We start from the raw sequence: 13,103 nt of genomic DNA, 5'->3' as shown, positions 1-13,103 counted from the left end.
CACTAATCAAGCAGGAGCTGTGTACCCTCATTACAGAATGTTACCACACATTTTCTTAATGACTTGACATGAGTGTAGAATTTTCTATCTTCCATTCATTTCCATTTTATATGTATACTGTCAAAAGCAAAACGTGTTTTTAAGTCCTAAAACTTTTTTGAAATCTCTGCTGATTTAACAACTAAAAATAAGTCTAAGGACAATACATTTTTCAAACTCCCTTTTAATTCCTTTCAATTCTCAGAGTCTGTGAAGTTAATTTAAGTATATTTTATCGTATCCTGCCAGAGAGGAAATAATAGATATCCATCAGTGCATTGCTGCTGCTAAAACAATGACTTAGGAGTGAATAATGCATTTTGTTGTTGCTCACAAAAAAAAGCTGAGAGGCAGAGAAGTCCTAGGTCAGGGTTTAATCAGGTTTGAAGCCTAGACCAGACTGCATTATTTTTTTATTTTAAGAAATGTTCACTTTGTAGACATATGTTACAAGACTAGAGACCAGTTCACAAACCAATCAGAGCTTATCATCTTTGGCACAGCACACTAATCTTGTTTCACTCTACCGAAACAAATGTTGCTTTCTTTAAAATATTGAAGTTAAAAACATAAAATAACTATTCAGTCTAGTTAACATAATTTCTCTAAACTCTGGACAATTTCTAATTTCTTTTGCACAGCGTCAGCCATCCTACCAAGACAACCCCACACAGACAGAGGAAATCTTTGCATCTTTCACCTAAAGGTCAATACAGACACTAGTGGGTATCCACATAATAAAATCACAACTTCATGTTTCATGAATCTGCATCTCAAGAAAACCTGTGTCACTTCTCCTGCCCTGTGGCTCCAGGGGTTGAAAATGTTGAGAAGCTATTTTCCTGGGACCTTTCCTCAGTGTCATGTTGCGCTCACTTATATTAAAAGTATCAAGTCATACTGTGAAAGCATACATTTTAAATGAGGATTAATTCACTGTCTTCTTGTGATAACCACCCAGACTTTGTGAACGTCTCTGACCTACTTTTTTCACCATTGTTAAGTCAGAGGTGTTCAAAATAAAATACACTTTTTTTGTCTTTTGCAGATCTTTATTTGTCCATTTGCCTACATCACTGGCTTATGTCACTTATTTCTAATGAGGTCATCATTTTTTAACAATAAGAAACTAGGATTACATGTCTTGTAGTATAAGTGTATACCGTACTGTATAAAACATGAATGTAGTCTCAGTGACATCACCCACAGGTGTTTACAATCTGAACAAAGTTGCAATATTGGAAATGCTGACTCTAATGTTGGTCAGTCTAGTTACAGACAAAGAGGTGATGGAGCTAAGGCTGGCCTTATACCTCCTGGCAAACAGCTATGCCTGCACATTGAGTTTAAGTTTGTATGAAATGTGCTATACAGTGAAGTGCATCTCAGTCAACTAAGACATGCAATATATATGAATATTTTAGGCATTTTCAAATGGGACCTGATGAAGACTCCTTGGCTTTATAGCCAGCCACAAATGGAGAATTAAAGGAACTGTATTTGTTTTGCACTTCTGCATTTGTTATATTTTTTTAACACCATGAGTTGCTGCTTGCAAAGTACTCAAAGTATACAAAAATTGTTGCCCTCAAACAAACATACTTGCAGCATTTTGTCCTTTGTCTTTTTACTCTCTTGTTCTACCTTGCCGCAAAACCAAACGCCCTTCGGGGACAAATAAAGTTGATGTTGAGTCGAGTTGAATACACACTATTTACAAAAGACATTATATATGTACATTATAAACAATTTATTTTACATTTGATTAATTTATACTTGTGTGATTTTTATACAGTATGATTTGAGAAACAATATTGTGTCCTTTATCTTGTATGCATGTGATAGTAGATAAAAGAAAACTCTGTTAACACGGGGAAATATGAATCCTGTGCTACTCAAGTCAGTTGACTACCGTCTGTGCGTTATCAGTCATCTTGGATCATGTTGGGTGTAGCGAAAGCCAGATAAGTCAAACACAGCCCGACTGTGACAGCCTGTCAGGCCTCTGGCAGTATCAGTCCCACACTCAGTGAGCAACACAACAATATGCACAACAGTTTATCTGACACAGACAGGGCACAAATATTTCATTTACATATGCAGCTTTGTCATCCTCTTCCACCACCTGTTTTTGACACATTCTACCCTTAACCTCGCTCAACAGCTTGAGTGGTTAAAATATCGACTCACCAGATGTTATACCTGAGGCTAACTGTGCTCCTAAAAACTAAATGTGCAAATCTGGAGTGCTGTTGCGCTGTTAAGATAAAAAGCAGTCCTGGCTGCACAGTGTGACACATAAATTATATGTTCTTTCAAAGACTGACCTTTGGCATTAAAAATGTTATTGTGTGCTCACATGGACAAATCCTTGTGGTTGTATAAAAACTGGAAGAAAAAAGCTTTATATCTATTAACCGCTTTCTCTCTGTGTCTCATGCATGCCAAAGCCTCCAGCTCTTTTTAATGATTCTGCCACGGTAATAAGTATGATTTGTCATTTTTCAGATGCAACCTTCTTGCGCCTACCACAAAACACGTAAACACACACATAACACACATCTCCATCATCCTCCTGCCTCCACACGTCGTGCCGACTGGAGTGTGGCAGGGTGTCTCGTCTGCCTGCACAAGCATCCCGTCTCTCTCTCTCTCTCCCTTTCTCTCTGGGGCGACATGACAAAAAAAGTCTGCTGCTTGTTAGATGGATGGCAGTGACCCTGAAGGAGGAGGAGGTGACTCGAGGAAAGTAAGAACAAATGAGACACTCTAAGAGAAACGAGAAGTGGGAGCCATAAAAATGCTGAAAATACTGAAAGGACCAGAGACAGGCCAAAGAATGGACCAGGGTTTGAGGGGAAAGAGACACCGCACCCTAAATTTATGATGGTGACAAAGTTGTTTAAAAACTCAGATCACCACCTCCTTCTGTACTTTCACAAGATGACCCAGCAATTAAAAACAGTCACAGTTCAGAAAAAATAGATAACATTTTAGATGATGTTAAAATTACAGATTTTGAGGTAGGAAATGTCACTTGTAGAGCTTTGCATTTTTGTATACTCTGACTGGACTCTTAGACAAATGTGCCAGTAATTTTCCAGGCAGATGAGAACCATTAGGTTTTGATGATGTGCCTGGACAGATACCAGGATCTAAGAATTATCAGCACCACACAGATAAGTCAAGATTTAAATAAAAACACAGAAGATCATGAACTGCTTTCAATCTTTTTTGTTGAGGAAAACTTTTGGCCCTGCCTCCCCTGGGCAGAATGATGCAAAACAGCCCAACTATGTACGGTATATAAGTACTATATGTAACGTATGTGGATTTTTGAATGCAAAACAGAGTAAAGAGTAAACACTCATGTATTATGCCAACGGTTAGTGTTTGAGCTAGAAATAAACTCTACCTTTCATATGTAAATGATGCAATGATTTCAATGTAAAGGTACTTATAGTAACGTGTAATGTGGTAACGTGTAAACTCTTTGTGTAAAACATGTTATTCATCATAAACCGGTAAAATGTATATAAATGGCTGCATTTGAAATCTATGATTAAACTGTGTTGATCCATATACTGTGTTTCAAAACCTCTTATACAGTTTAAGCCTAAAACTAATAAGAAAGACGAAGGTGCAGTGAAGTAGAGTGATACACAAAGAGATCTTCTCTGTGCAGCCTCCCTGTGACACCTAGCTTTGAATTGAATACTGGAAGGGCAAAGATATTACAGCAAGAAAGGAGGAATTGTAGAGGTGAATGGCAAGGTGCGTTTCACATATTCAGATGGGTCCATTCATGGGTAACCTGTGTTCATATCTGTTGGCACTTTACAAACCATCTTCTTCCATACACTGGAGCTCATGCTACAGTTTATAACATCAGCATTTACCTGAAGACAGGAAACAAAAAAATATGTTTTTAAAAGAAGAGTAAAGAAATGCTCAGTTCCTGAAATGAGACAGAGATGGAATAAAAGGAAAGTTAGGGGGAGACAAAAGTGCACTCAGGGTGAATCATTATGCTGATATGAATTAAAGCAATGCTGGATGAATGAATAATCAACCAGTTGCAGAGAAAGGAGGGAAAGCATGTGGGAAAAGAAGTGTATAGGAGGAGACAGAATGAAAGACCAACCCAAGAAAGGCGATAGAAGCGATAGAGTGTGAGGAAAAGGCCATCAGTGTAAATCAAGAGCAGCAGGAAACTAAACAGGAGGGGGGGAGGTGAGTGTGGTGTAATTTCTGTATTTATTTAGATTATAATGCACAGATGTCATTAGGTTTATTCACTGTTCTCTAATGTCAGTCAGACCTGATTAACCTGATTAGAACACCAAGGACATCTTAGAGAGTGTCAACTGTCTTTCCTCATATCTGCAAGGATGTTTGGTAGACCTATTGTCTGCTCCAGTGTAATTGACGTCACAGATTAGTTTAGGTGGGTCAATGTGACACGACCCTGATAATGATAATATCTTTTGGGTTATATGTGACGCCTTTCGAAGAGTTCTGCAGATGTGGTTGAGCAAGACACGAGTACAGAAGTGTGATGTTGATCCATGTCTCCTCATGAGTATTCATCTTATGTATAAACTTTCATCAACGATAAAATGTGGGTTATTTCTGTTATAACATTTTCCAACCATAATGTATGTAGAGAGAGGAAAACAGTTGTCTCCTGTATTTTTTTTTTCTAAGAACATTATGATTGATTGTCGTGACATTTCCTTCTCTGACTGCATTTTCCCCTTTTTGGGCATGAACTCCCACCGGCTTTGGCTGTTGCCACAATCACTGTCAGATTTCATTTTTTACTTGTCTTGAAAAACCTCCCAGAACATAAACCTCACAAGATGATGCCTCCAAATGACTGAAACAGCCAAGAAACGCAGACAATGAAATCTCCCCTTAGAGAGTAATGCACCAGCCATCACATACAAAAAAAAAACTACTGAATTTAAGTGAAATAGATTTACATTTATTTTAAACCTATGAAATGAAATGGACCTCCTGTTGGAGGTTTGGGAACTAGCAGCGGAATCATCGTGTAAAAATCAGAATAATGGACATTAAATAACATAATATTGAGAGTGTTACCTTCATGACACATAAAATTTAGTGTGTTCAGGTTTTAAAAGCATTTGAAGATACTTGTGACAATGAGCATTACATTTTAAAGTGTGCACTGAGTATACCGCTAATGAAACCACTTGAACCAATGGTTCCCTAACTGGTCTAGCCTTAGGACCCTAATGTGAAATCACAAGTCAAATTTCTGAAGTTGAACCACACAAAATAAATTTGATGAAAAACGTTTGTACCTTGAAATATGTGACCGCACAGCAAGATGGAACAAAACAAAGATGTTAGAAGTGGACCTTTTGCCCCAATTTGTTTTCCACATTTGCATCCTACAGAAGGCACCTCTGGGAAACCACTTTTGGATCCTGACCCAACAGATGAGAACCACAATTTTTTTTTTTTTTTTTTTTGATTTTGGTAGTAATTTATTAATAAAACATTTTGTTTAATTTAAGCAAGTATTATTTGTTATTGACTGAAATAAGATTTAAACCTTGGTTGTTAATGTAGATGCATTTAATGTTGCTAAAATCACTGATGGAATATAAAGCATTTAAAGATAGTCCAATTAATGCAAATAAAATAAATAAAACAAATGCAGAAGCATGTGGACCATTTGTTTTTCAGAGATTCTACCATCTGACAGGAATAATGTTAGGTAAGGACACAGACAAAGGAAGAAAAGGACAGCAGTCCCTCCCTGTCTCTTGTGAGCTACAAAATGCCATCAGATATTATACAATGAAGCATACAAAAGTGATAGGTGACATCCCAATCTATCTTTTACTTTTGGGGAAACCGAAGCTTTTGCAAACCAAGTTCTGCAATAATGGAGCGTTCAAATCCTCAAGGCAGCCACCAACAAGTGTGAGACTGTAACCCAAAGATAAGGGTTCAGCCCTTACTGACCTCTGAAGGATAACAACACAGAGAGACAGAAAGAGATCACGAAATGCACCTGAGACAGAGACACAGAAAAAGAAAAGGATTCAAAAGACAGGTAAAGGAAAAGAAAATGACAGGAAGGGAGGAAGTGAGTCTGGAACATAACAAAGGTCATCTGAGTGACAAAGTGAAGTAAATGAGAAGAGACAATACAAAGCGTGAAGGGGGAAGGAGTCAGGACATCCAGGACCATGGAAATAAAAGAAAATGAAAGGGGAATGAAAAGATTGGTGTGTGACGAGAGCAGGGATTATAGAGATCTGAAAAAGGCCTGTCGAATAGCAGGTCATTGGTCCGGTGGGGCAAATTCCCAGCTTGTGCCACATGTCTTGGCCATTAAAGTGATGTAGATGGTGATTCTGACAAGGTGTCATAGATAAGCACATACACCAAGACTTAGAATTGTAGTTTTGCTATTCTTTTTTCCAGCTATTCTCTTGGCAGGTCTAAGGCTAATAAATGTAAAAAGAAGGATGAGAGGAAAGAGAAACAAAGGAAAGACTGAACAATAAGAAAACAGAGCAAATAAAAGCAAATAATAGTGGTATAAAGCCAAACACGTGGGGCTAAAACAAAAGTGGCACAAGGACAAAAGTTAGTAATACACATGTCTCTCTATTCGTACAGATATTGGGGACAGCATGTGTGAAAAAGTTTCAAACAGTGTTTTTTGGTTACAGCTTGATGACACTTGTTGTCGTCTCAGTTGTGTACAAATACTTTGAACAGTTAGAACTTTGATCAATAACCAGACTGATTATCAACCAGGTATTCCCATGTTATCTGTTTATCCATAAAACGGCTCAGTAGTGGGGATTCTTTCAATTTTGTTCAGAGTAGAAACGATCAGGGGGAAACACAATTTAGGAAAACAGGGAGCTTTTACATGTTCTTGTCAACAGATTTTGACGCTGGTTCTATAATGAGATTTATCAAAACAAACCGGGGCAACAGTAAGTTAAGGGACTCTTTACAAAGTCTCAGAGTCCCACAGCTACACAAACACACACACTCAAAAACTTCTCCAACTGAGTTTTCACAGTAAGTAGAGCTGTCGGGGTCCCAGACACAAACGAACCATAGACACTAAAACAACAGTCTGCTTAGACAATGATTCTAAAACTCTGGAGTTAGAAGCCACTGGAGCAGCAGCAGCAGCAGCAGCAGCAGCAGCAACGAGATAAAACTCCTCTGGGACTGAAGAAATTCAAGAGTGGAAAGAAATATATGAAAGAAATAGTGAAAAGAAGCAGAGAGAAATACGAGGCAGCTGAGGTATAGAAAACCATCGATGTGGGAGAAGAGGAAGACCAACTTAAAAAGGGAGGAAATAGGTAGAATGTTTCTGAAGGACCCTGGCCTTGATGAGTGAGAAGGGGAGGATGCGGAGGTCTTGTTTGGACACTCACAGGTTTACAAGATCGCTGTCTAGTGAGGCTTCAAAAAATGTCTTGTACCGTGGTTCCACATGGGAGGCTGTAAAAGGGCAGAACTGCCACAAAATGACAGCAGAGCCGTGGGAAAGATAAAGTATAGATGTGAGAAAGAACTTGATTTCACTTGATAAGGGTGAGGTCTCCTCGGGGATGATGATATTATCGACTCTAATTTAAAACATTTTCATTTCTATTTTTATCCCTTTTTCAATCCAATTCAGCCACATCCTCTATTACTGCTCTGAGGAACCTGAAACTGATACTATTCTGTACTTCAAATTATAAGGATTAAATGTTGTTTTTTCTGCATGAACACAGCAACCTGTTTTTTCCATTTCTGCTATAGTTTAAACCACCCTCAAACAACATCTATGATATTTAAAGTACACAATTTTAACGCCAGATTGTCCAATAAATTCCCATCGGCAGTCATTAAATATCAACTCTTTGTTAGAGCCCCCTTTGGTGTGTTATGTTAGAAGAAGTTAAAAAAAAAGTATGATGATGTAGAAGGTTTTTGAATAAAATAGGTTTATATCGTCAAATATGTATATATATATATATATATATATATATATACACAAAGGTATATATCAGGAAATCTTCAAATTTTAAAGCCAATTCCATTTGATACATTTTGAGCAGATTACAGACCTATTTGCCGTAATTAATTAACATCATGATTGATATAAATCTTGTTGAAACACATCGTAGTAATGGAAGGCAAATTAATGTGAGACTTTCAGCCCCAGCACAAAAAGTATCCTTACACCTCTTAGTTACGGCAAACCTTACATGGTATCTTATGCACAAAGTGGCCTCTGTCTCAAGGTAACCTTTAGCAGCTGTTCCAAGTAACCTTTAGCATCCTTTTAACACATTCGCAAATCCTAGTGTGTCTCATGAAGATGCTAAAGCTTTCAAAAGACCTCCAAATTAGCTCTGTAAATGTATAAATGAATGTATTTATACATTTATTTTTCATAAGCAAAACAGTGAAAAAGAACAACCTCTATATTTGTATACTTTGTGGTTTGCAGGTAATTCAGTCGTGCCTCTCTTCTTTTCTAAAAAGGTTTGTTTGTTTATTACTGCAACTATAGATGTTTTTGATTTTGGGTTGTGTAGTTGTCACGCTCGGGTTGTGTTGCATAACAGTATAATAAGTTATGTCTTAAGTGATGGAGCAATTCAAGATGGTGTCGTATTTTTCCACACTGCTAAGTAAGCCTACATTTTTTTTTGTTTAAAGTTTCCCTCATCATCACAATGTTCTAACTAAGCCCTGTTTTCACCCATATTGAGTTTTATATACTAGATAGTGAAAGGCCACTTAATATTCTCCTTTTTTATGTAACTCCATAACAGTCTTCCTTTACCCTTACATTTCACTTTCCTCTCATTCAACCTCAGTCAGTCTGTCCTCCTCTCAATCTATTCCCTTCCTTTGCCATCCTCTTCATCCCCTGTGACAGACCAAACCCTTTAATAATATAGAAGCTCTCTCGTCTCTCCTGGCAACGGCGACAGATTCCTACAGGATTCAATCACGGCAGCACTAATGAGATTAGCATGGTTTATGCACAAGGCTCTCCCTTCTTCCTTTTCAGCGTTACCTCCATCCCAACAGACACTCCAAATTGCAGGAGGGTACCCAGGATGTTAGGGTCGATTGCAGGGGGGCTGAACCGCAGTCCACCTGGGCCTCGCCACAAGGGGCTTGATGAGAAGGGAACATCCCAGGTGAAACGGGCAGCCAGAGTGAGCGAGCCAAGCGGGCATTACCTCCTGATGAAATTTGGCCCATGACAAGTGTGTGTGGGACAGATTCATGGGGAGTGTTTGGCAGCCTTCCATAGCCTTTCCCTGTGTCCGAAAAGCCATTGTAGAACCTGGCACTGCAGACTGGAAGAACAGGGTGGGAGGGGGGGGGGGGGTAGTCGGGAAAAAAATTGGCTGGATTGAAGCATGGAGGGATGAAGAGGTGATGAAACAGATTAGCGTGACCTCCTGGGGGCTTATTGTGGAGCAGGTCTCGTCAAATCCTAGACCACAGTTCTCCAAACGATGGCTTTCACAGCAAACACAAACACACACATTAGCAGACTGTGCATTTAGCAGCTCATTTTATCCAATGTGAACTGCAACAACTGCAATAGCTGATAAGCTTAAAATGATGTATGACTAACATTAAAAGCAGCTGGTGATAAGTAGAGGAGTCTAACTAACACACATATATACACTTAAAGACAAAGGGACTAACAGAGACATCCAGAGTGAGTCAGTGGTATCATTACGACTAGCTTTTTTCCTAGTCTTTACGTTTTTTAAGATCTAAAGGGCATTACAAGTAAGTGGATGCAATCTTCCACTGCTTTGATTGATTTCTTGGTCAAATTAGCTGAATTGTTATTCCATCATTGACTAGAAGATTCATTACTTAAAGATCTCAAAGACTTCCATCCAAGTTAAAGATGTATGACTCAGAAGTTCCCACATGTTCTTCACTGAGTTTAAATCAATCAAGGGTTCTTAGGGCTATTAGTCAAACAAGGAACAGGTAGTGGCATTTCAAGATCCGTACCCTACACCTGAAATTAAGACGTTAACTCAAACTCAGATCAAATGAATGTTACGACAGTAACTTAACCATGAAATAAGGAACTTCTTAGGGATAGGAAAGTAAATGAAAACAGCTAAAAAAGTTAAATGTTTGATGTCACGAGCAAGATATTACTCTTGACTTGTTGCTGTCAGTGCGGTGGCTTAGCTGTTACAACTAGTGGGACAAAATAGCTTGAGTAATTTAGTTTGTGCTCAAAATCAAACATGATTAATAAGACACTTCATTTAACCCCTTTGCACCGTGGGTCAAATCTTGCATCCAGGTAATGTGCATTATGTCCTTGCACCATAGGCTATGAGCTATAAGTGGCATAAATAAGCCCTCAATATGGGAAAAAGTGAGAGTTTTCCTGACCATAATTTTGATGAATGCACATAAGATAGTTTGTATACACAGACAAAGTCCTTATCAGTCGTCCTCGTGCATTTAACAAAAATACAGCGTGCCATCTGACTGAACTGTGTTCATCAGGGCGATATGAAGTAAACATGGTCCCAAACGTGCACACACAAACACTACTACAACTATTCTTCTGTCGTTTTTACTTCTGCTATGCCTCCATCTCAGGGTTTCAACCCCATCACACACACACCATAATTTGTCACAACAAAACACTGACAAAAGGACTGTGCAAGAACACACAAATTCAGACTTCCCCCTTCACAAAGCCACCTCATCACCCACCAACTCATCAAATAATCCACCACCCAAATACACGCCAGTTATTTTACAGTCAATGCTCATGAATCCAGACTTGCTCTCACAAACGTTCACACACACTGATGAACTTTAAAGAGATAAATCATGATGTGTGCTGCTCAAGGTGAAAATTGAGTAAACTAACCTCTGGCTCTGGGAGGATGAACCATTTAATCAAGTCACGTCAGGTTCACACCAACACGCTGCATACTAAAGACATGAGGCAGATCAAGATCACCCTCATCTGCCCTGCAGTTCACATATGAATGGGCTGAGCGGCTAAATAGCCATTCGTGATGAGAAAAATTGTCTAATTACGTTTTTCTATTTTCTTAAGATACATTTCTCCTCAAGACATAAAGTAGTTTAATCCAAATGGATGAGATAGTAAATCTTGTTCTTGGTCAGGATAATGGCCAACATTTAAAAGATACACGTTTTTATAATATTCACAAGAAACCCTAATGCCTAATTTGCTTCATCAACATGACCCTGGTGATAGGGAGAAAGTTTAGTACATATGTTACTAAGTGTTTGGCATTTAACAGTTTTGTTTTAGCAGAAAGTGTCAAAAAGAAGACCAGTACAGGTTTAGATATATGGAAAAGTAGTCTCAGCATACTGCTTGAACCAATTTATGCAGAAGTTGAAACATGGAAAGTTGGATTAAATACTTCTCAGCTGGCACAAGCTCTAGCCCTGGCTTCATCACAGTCGCTAGCTGATTTATTTTTTGGGGCTTTTTGTGGCCTTTAATGGAGAGACAGGACAGTGGATAGAGTCGGAGACCAGGGAGAGAGAGTGGGGAGCGACATGCGGGAGGGAGGCCACAGGCGGGATGCGAACCTGGGCCGCCCGCTTGAGACGACAGCCTCAATGCATGGGGCACGCGCCCTAACAATTGCGCTACCAAAACAAAACAGTGAAGTAGATCAGAATCAGAGATAACAAAGAGTTTAAATTGGAAATTATCCATTTTGGTATTTACTGATTTAACATAATTAATCCTCCTCTATCATTACTGCCAGATGAGCTTAGATCAGACTTGACTCTGTTATTGCTAGACACATGCTACATACATACTAGACACACACGCCCAAAGTTCACACACATGCAGGAACAGGTCTTATGTACATGCATTAATGGTGAGCCGTCATAGACACATGTCTCGGTGCCCTGAGCAGATGGGAATCAAGTGCCTTGCTGAAGGGCACCTTAGCAGTGCCCAGAAAGTGAACTGGCAACTCTCCAGCAACCAGTCCCAATTCGGTTCTTGGTCAATACTGCAAATTGAACTGGAGACCTTCTGGTTCCCAAGCCAAGTTCCCCATCCCCTACAGACTGAGCTACTGCCAATCCAAAGTGAAACACATTTCTGTGCTTTCAAGAAACGTACAACTCATCTGAGAGCTACACACGCATGAGCCGTCTTGTTCCTTCACAAACTTGATGAGAGTGATCTAAGAGAAATATATTCCCAACTTATTGTTTAACGCTGCTGCAGAAGGCAACTAAAGCCTTTGTATCATTCTAATAAAAGATCAAAAACAGTCTTCAACACATCTTTAAAAATGTAAAGCCAAAGTGGTGTTGAGCATTTAGTAGAAGGAGCCTTTACACGGTTGTTTTGAGCTTAAGCAACTTCTTAGCTGTTAAATTAGGGAGGCAATCATTAAAAGGCACTTAAAAAGATAATTCATAGCAGACCGGAGGGTTTCTAAGAAAATATAAGACCAAGTGAGATAAGTCCTAATGCAGCTTTTTTAAGTTATCTGAATATTAGATTCATATTTTCCTGCAGTCAGGTTCACACAGCCATCATACTATTGAACCATGAATGCTAATTCACACACCTTAGCATCCCAACTCTCATTGTTTGAGATTAATTATCTGTTTGTGTTTTTCTAACTTCATTAAAAATTGCATAGATTGACTGGTTGAAGGGCTATTTTTCCCTCTTTGTGAATAACTTTTACAATTTGTCTGGATACATTTGTAAAATATATAAGATATCTTAATCCTTGTTGTTAGAGGAAGTAGCGACACTTTCCCTTACTGAGGATTTCATGAACAGTAATGGAAACAATGTAGCTGTCTTCAAGCCAAAAGCAAAGCAAATGTTTGCCTTGGGTTACTCGCAAAAGTTTGACCACTGGATCATTGGTGTTGGTTAAACACAACCCCTGATAATTTTCTTTCAGGGACAGTGAAATCAATTTTAACCCACAGAGTTCACATGGCCTACATGATTTTAAACACGTCTGTTA

General features: G+C 38.8%; 1 long non-coding RNA gene across 1 annotated transcript in view; it reads right to left on the bottom strand.

Annotated features, from left to right (window-relative positions):
• The window catches only part of LOC136179279 (uncharacterized), a 172,155-nt gene that overhangs the window by 79,292 nt on the left and 79,760 nt on the right, over positions 1 to 13,103 (bottom strand). The window lies entirely within an intron of this gene.

Source organism: Labrus bergylta, chromosome 1 (assembly GCF_963930695.1).
Source record: "Labrus bergylta chromosome 1, fLabBer1.1, whole genome shotgun sequence".
Classification (NCBI taxonomy): Eukaryota; Metazoa; Chordata; class Actinopteri; order Labriformes; family Labridae; genus Labrus; species Labrus bergylta.
The sequence above is the reverse complement of the archived record's forward strand: the minus strand, read 5'-3'. Positions and strand labels throughout refer to the sequence as shown.